Source organism: Macrobrachium rosenbergii, chromosome 49 (genome assembly GCF_040412425.1).
Source record: "Macrobrachium rosenbergii isolate ZJJX-2024 chromosome 49, ASM4041242v1, whole genome shotgun sequence".
Classification (NCBI taxonomy): Eukaryota; Metazoa; Arthropoda; class Malacostraca; order Decapoda; family Palaemonidae; genus Macrobrachium; species Macrobrachium rosenbergii.
Genome location: NC_089789.1, coordinates 13,584,115 through 13,591,077, shown reverse-complemented (window position 1 = coordinate 13,591,077; position 6,963 = coordinate 13,584,115).

The following is a 6,963-nucleotide window of genomic DNA, read 5'->3' as shown; positions in this document are numbered from 1 at the left end:
ATCTACAAAATCAACACATTCCATCAAAGAAAATAAGTACGGTGGAATTAGTGAATATATTGATTGATGCAATAGGCAAACGGATGCCTAAAGCATGTAAACTATGTAGAGTGTGGTATAGCATTGTAAATCCACAAAACCTGATTAGGAAATGCTATGCTTCATCCACGTAGGCCGACACACCCTTCATGTGCTGAAGTTGAGCAAAATAGAAATAAGGACACAAAAATATTTTTGCTCAACATGTCTAGTATGGATAGACAAGGTCATTAAATCAAGACTTAATGTACAGATTGTGGAGGATGAAGAAAATGAAGAGGATGAAGAAGAGGAAAATAGAAAAGAAGAAAATAAGACTGAAGAGAGGAAAAGATTAATGAAAACAAAGAACAGGATAATAGTATGGATGCAGAGAAACTCATAGATTCTACATATGAGGCAATACAGCAACATACTTATGAAGAAATAAATTATGACATGATAAATCAAAATAAAATCCCAAAGAGGTTGTACCCGGATCTCCATACTGATGGGAAAGAACAAGAAAAAAAGAAAGAAAAGAAAGACACAGTATGCACCCTTTTGAAAAGAGGGAATTGCAGGTTTGGTGAAAGATGTTATTACAAACATCCCAAGATATGTCACAATTATGAGATATATGGCAAATGTGCATATCTAGATGGCTATGAAGAGGAATGCTCCGATCTACATCCAAAAATATGTAGAAAATGGAAAGAAGGAAATGGATGTAGGTTTAATAAGAAATGTAGGTACATGCATCCTGTAGCCATGAAAAACCAAAATCAAAAAATAAAATACATATAAAAAATCAAGGTAAAAATGAAACAAATAAAGAAAAGAACAAAGATCATGTGATGAAGGCAAAAAACAAGCCAACAACACATTATGAAATGTCAGCACCACGATATGAGCCATCAGCACCTAGATATAGCACAAGGAACAAGCAATGTATCTATGATGCTAAGGGATGGTGCAGATATGGAGATAAGTGCAGGTTTATGCACAAAGTGAATAAATATGAAGCTGGAAGAACAAGTATAATGGAAAAGTTGGATTTTTTAATGTACGAATTTCTGGAAATGAAAAAAAGATCAACATATCAGAACAGGAAAGAGACATGGAAAATCCTTATTATTACCCATATTAGATAATGGAGATAATACGCAAACCATCATAGTGATGAACGCGCAGGGTTTAGTTTCGAGTAACTCAAAAAGAAAGATAGAGTTCTTAGAAGAACTAACCCAAAATGAAAAAATAGAAATATTGAATATAAGTGAAACCTGGTATTCCTAAGAGACTGGTAATGATGACCAGATAAAGGGTTCCAAACTTATAAATCAGATAGAAAAAATAGAAATCAAGGGGGAACCGCGATATATGGGAGAGATGCCAATCAAGGAAAAATCTGTGAGAAATATAGTAACACAGAATGTGAATTAATAGCGGTAGAATTTGAATCTGAAAAATTAGTGAACATTGTAATATACAGACCCCCTAATACTAAAGAGTTTGATATAATAATTGAAAAATTGGATGAAATATGTAGAAATCACAAGGACTGGACTATACTCCTAACTGGAGACTTTAACTTTCCTTTTGTAGAATGGAAAGAACGAATAGGAGACTGTGGTTGTATTTATACATATAAAAAGAGAGCAATAGTAGTGCAGAAGATAAGAGGCAATTTGAAAAGCTATTAGATATGCTACTAGAACATAACATTCAGCAAATAAATCACCTACCAACAAGAAAAGATAATATTTTAGATCTAGTATTTGTGAATGAGGTGAACTATGTTAAAGAAATAATAGTATATAACACGAGTATTTCGGACCATAATGTCATAGAACTAACAGTCCGTTCCAGAACATATGAAAACAAAGAAAAGCAAGAAACGAAAAAATGGGAAGGATATGGAAAATACAATTTCTATAGTAAGAATATAAATTGGTCAAAAATAAATGAAGAATTAAACAAAGAATGGGAAAATATATTTGTAAGTGATGATATACAGGTAAATACCGATATATTATATAAAATATTAGAGGAAATAGTGGAAAAATATATACCAAAGAAAAAAGTAATCATCAGTCACGAATTCCAAGAGACAGAAGGATCTTGTTCCAGAAAATTAGAAAGTGGAAAAAAGCTCTTGCAAAGAAAAGAATGCATGGAAAGTGATGGAACTAAAAAGTAAGATAGAAAATGCAGAACAAAAGATTATACAATCAAAAGAAAATGAAAAAGGGAACCTAGAAGAAATGACACTACAAAATATCAAGCAAAACCCTAAAATTTTTTTATTCATATGCAAAAAGATGAATAAAATAAGAGTAGAAATAGGCCCTCTAAGAATTGAAGGGCGATTAACGAATGAAAAAAGGAAATATGTAACATATTAGCAGAAAGATATAAGAGTGAATTTACACCTAGAATTGAAAATGAAGATAATGATACAGAAATAAGAGATGAAAATACTGAATACTTATCAGATATAGATATTACAGAAGCCGATATTGTGCAGGCTATTAATGAAATTAAAAATGGATCAGCAGCAGGACCAGATGGAGTACCTGTCATATTGTTAAAGAAAGTGGTTCATTCAATCGCAAAGCCGCTAGCAATATTATTAAGACAAAGTATAGATACAGGCAAGATTTATGATGAGCATAAATTAGCATATATTACTCCTACTTTCAAAAGTGGTTCAAGACTAGAGGCCAGTAATTATAGGCCTGTGAGTCTGACATCTCATATTATGAAAGTATATGAAAGGGTAATAAAAAAAATATAATGAAACATTTAATGAAAAATAGATTGTTCAATATAGGACAACATGGTTTTGTACCCGGAAAAAGTACACAAACCCAACTGTTAGTCCACCATGAAAGCATATATAAAAATATGATAAATGAAAAAGATACAGATGTGGTTTACCTAGACTTTGCAAAAGCTTTTGACAAGGTAGATCATAATATATTAGCGAAAAAAATTAGAAAACATAACATTGTTGACAAAGTAGGAAGATGGATAAAAGAATTTTGCAAAACAGAAAACAGATAGTGATTGCAAACGATGAGAAATCGGATGAAGCTACGGTAATATCCGGTGTACCACAGGGTACGGTGTTAGCTGCATTGCTGTTTGTGATTATGATTGCAGACATAGACAGTAATGTTAAGGACTCAGTAGTAAGTTTCGCAGATGACACAAGAATAAGTAGAGAAATTGCTTGTGATGAAGATAGGAACTCGCTACAAAGAGACCTAAATAAAATATATAAATGGGCAGAGATAAATAGGATGGTATTTAACTCTGATAAATTTGAATCAATGAACTATGGTGATAAAGTAGGAATGCTATATGCATATAAAGGACCTAATAATGAGACAGTCACAAACAAGGAAGCAGTTAAAGACCTTGGTGTGATGTTGAATAGAATATGTTATGCAATGATCAAATAGCAATTCTATTGGCAAAATGCAAAGCAAAAATGGGAATGTTGTTCCGGCACTTCAAAACAAGAAAAGCTGAACACATGATTATGCTTTATAAAACGTACGTACGTAGTCCACTTGAATATTGCAATATAATATGGTACCCACACTACCAAAAGGATATTGCACAAATAGAGAGTGTACAAAGGTCATTTACAGCTAGAATAGAAGAAGTTAAGGACCTTGACTACTGGGAAAGACTACAATTCTTAAATTTATATAGTCTTGAAAGGAGAAGAGAACGCTACATGGTAATTCAAGCATGGAAACAGATAGAAGGAATTACCGAAAATATCATGGAACTAAAATTATCAAAAAGAGCAAGCAGAGGTAGATTAATAGTGCCAAAAAACTATACCAGGAAAATTAAGGAAAGCACACAGGACATTAATCCACCACGCACCAGCATCGATAATGCAGCGTCTATTCAATGCGCTACCAGCTCATCTGAGGAACATAACAGGAGTGAGCGTAGATGTGTTTAAGAATAAGCTCGACAAATATTTAAGATGCATCCCAGACCATCCAAGATTGGAAGATGCAAAATATACCGGAAGATGCGTTAGCAACTCTCTGGTAGACATCAAAGGCGCCTCACACTGAGGGACCTGGGGCAACCTGAACGAATTGTAAGGTCTGTAAGGTCTGTAAGGTCTCTTGCAGAATTCGAAAAGTAAGTCTAATTTCTCTCTCTCACCCTAAAGAATTCGAAGTCTAATCTCTCTCTCTCTCTCTCTCTCTCTCTCTCTCTCTCTCTCTCTCTCTCTCTCTCTCTCTCATGCAGAATTCGAAAAGTAAGTCTAATTTCTCTCTCTCTCTCTCTTAAAGAATTTGAAGTCTAATTTCTCTCTCTCTCTCTCTCTCTCTCTCTCTCTCTCTCTCTCTCTCTCTCTCTCTCTTCTCTCTCTCCTTTAAGGTTGATCCTACTTGATGATTAATCCGAGTCATGATAGGCCACAGTGTTTATAGAGAAGTGTATCGGTGTGTTTTAACAGAATCAAAGCGCCTTGCAGGTTAAGTCTTTCTTGTCGTATCTATAGAGACAAGGTAAGCCTAGCTCCCAGCGGCCATGTTTGTAACTATTTCCTTTTCTTGCGAGAAATTGTGATATTATAACCTTTTTTGATAAGTTATAACCTTCCATTTTTTCCAGGGCGATTCTCTCAGCTTTACCTAGATCGTAGAGCTTATACATGACCTTCTCCCACACCCCACACTCACCCCACCACCCCGCAAAATCTAGAAATATTCGCGAACTAAGACGAGAATAATTGGTTAGGAAAACACTCCACCAATGGCGGAACGAGAATTGTTTTTTCGATACCGCTATTTCAGCGGGAAGGGATTTTCGAAGCTTAACCAGTTTGTTTTTTTTTTTTTTTTTAGACGTGGTTCAGTAAAATGGTTTGGTGTTTTTGTGGGGGGGGGGTGTTTGTTATTAAAGCGGTTTCGAAAGGGAATACTGTTTTCGTTGTGGAGAGAACCTTAGGGTGGTAATTCGACTTACTGGCCTTACAGAAGCATTGACTGATTTCAGTTTGTTTTCATATTTTTCTATTATCTTTTTTGTTATTGATTATCATATTTATTTATGTACGGATGTATGCATATACCGTGCAGGTAAGTATATATGCACATACACATACATTATATATATATATATATATATATATATATATATATATATATATATATATATATATATATATATATATATATATACTGTATACCGTATATATATATGTGTACATATATATATACGGCAAAAACTAAAATGATATGGACAAATACAAAAGTAATTCAGAACAGGTATTTATTTAAGTTTTTCTCTGAGTATTTAATATTTTGTGTGGCCTCCATCTGCCTGTACCACAGCCTGCATTCTTGAGGGGTATGATTTCAGCAAATCGCAAAAAAGCTGAGACTCAAATTCCTTTTCCCTGAGCACTTCGGTCACCTCTCTTCGCAGGTCGTCGAGGCTTGGTATACCATCATAGTTCACTGCGCACACTTCAACACGATCATTTAAGATACTAACAATGTTTTCACACACATTAAGGTCAGGGGAGCTACCTGGAAATTCACTTGATGAGAAGAAATCGATACCTCTGTTTCAAAGCAGCTTCTGTGTCTGAAGAGCCTTGAAACATGGTGCCTTATCATGCAAAAATGTGACTTCTTCAACAGATAATACATTTTCAGGATCTTTGAGGAAAGGAAATACTCCACCAGTAAGCACAGTTTCTCTGAAGTATTCGCCATTCCATGACTGTCCTTTTTCTTTGTTGATCCACATTAACTGTTTGGCTGTAAAACAAAGAAAAATTCCCAAACATTCAGGAAATTTCACAACTTGGCGATAGAGCACGTCATCGCTGATATCATCCAACTTTGCAGCCCAAATGATGTCACTTCTATGATTTGGCTTCCTGACTGTAAATGAAGAATTCATCTGATGCGGCAACATGGAGAAAGTCAGCTTCATCCCAATCTTTAAGAAATGAACCACAAAACCAGCACGGTCTTCTCTTTGTTGCTGAGGGATGTTGGGCTTGCTGATAACATAAAATGGCTTGATACCAGATTTTTTCAACTCACGATATACAGCACTATAACTTCTCTTCTTTCCCCTTTTTGTTTCTAGTTCAAGCGCCAATTTACGTAAAGACTTTCTTGGTCTACCCACTGCCTCAGCTATGATATCTTTTGACTCCTGAGAAAGGACTTCAGGCCTTCCAAGGTTCTCACTCTTTTCATGATGACAGTCATATGGATATTTGTTCCAGTTTCTTTTAACAAAGGCTTCATCTCTTTTAATGTATTTAGCTATCCAGGAATGTGAAATGAAGGATGCGCCAGCATCCCTGGCCTCTCTGAAGGTTATAGCCCAGATTCGGTCAATCCATCTGATTTCCTCCGAGTCGTTAGCCATGGCTGTATCTGACTCCGTCACTCAGTCTGAAAATATAAGAAATATAAAATGATAAATAGCTTAATAGAAACTTAAAATAATGTACTTGGAGATAGGCTATAGCAGAAAACTTCATAATTTTCAGTTTGTTCTGTGGAGGAAGGGGCTCTAATTTCGAAACACCCGGTATATATATAGTGCATGTGTGTGTGTGCATGCACGCGTTTGTATACTTACAGCCACCATATACACATATCCATACATGAATAAACATATTGCCCAACAGCCAAAAAAGAATAAAAAATATAAAAAAAATTTCAATCATTCATTGCTTCTAAACCCACTATGTCGAAACAACAACTAGGATTATCTCCTGAATGAAAGCAGTGTTCCCTTTCGAAACAGCTTCAATAAACAAAAAAAAACAAAAAAAAACTAAAACTGTTTCAAATATGGCCGCTAGGAGCTAGGTTGATTTTGCCTTCATAAATGCAGCCAGAGAGAGTTCAGATACGACTTAGATTAATTGTC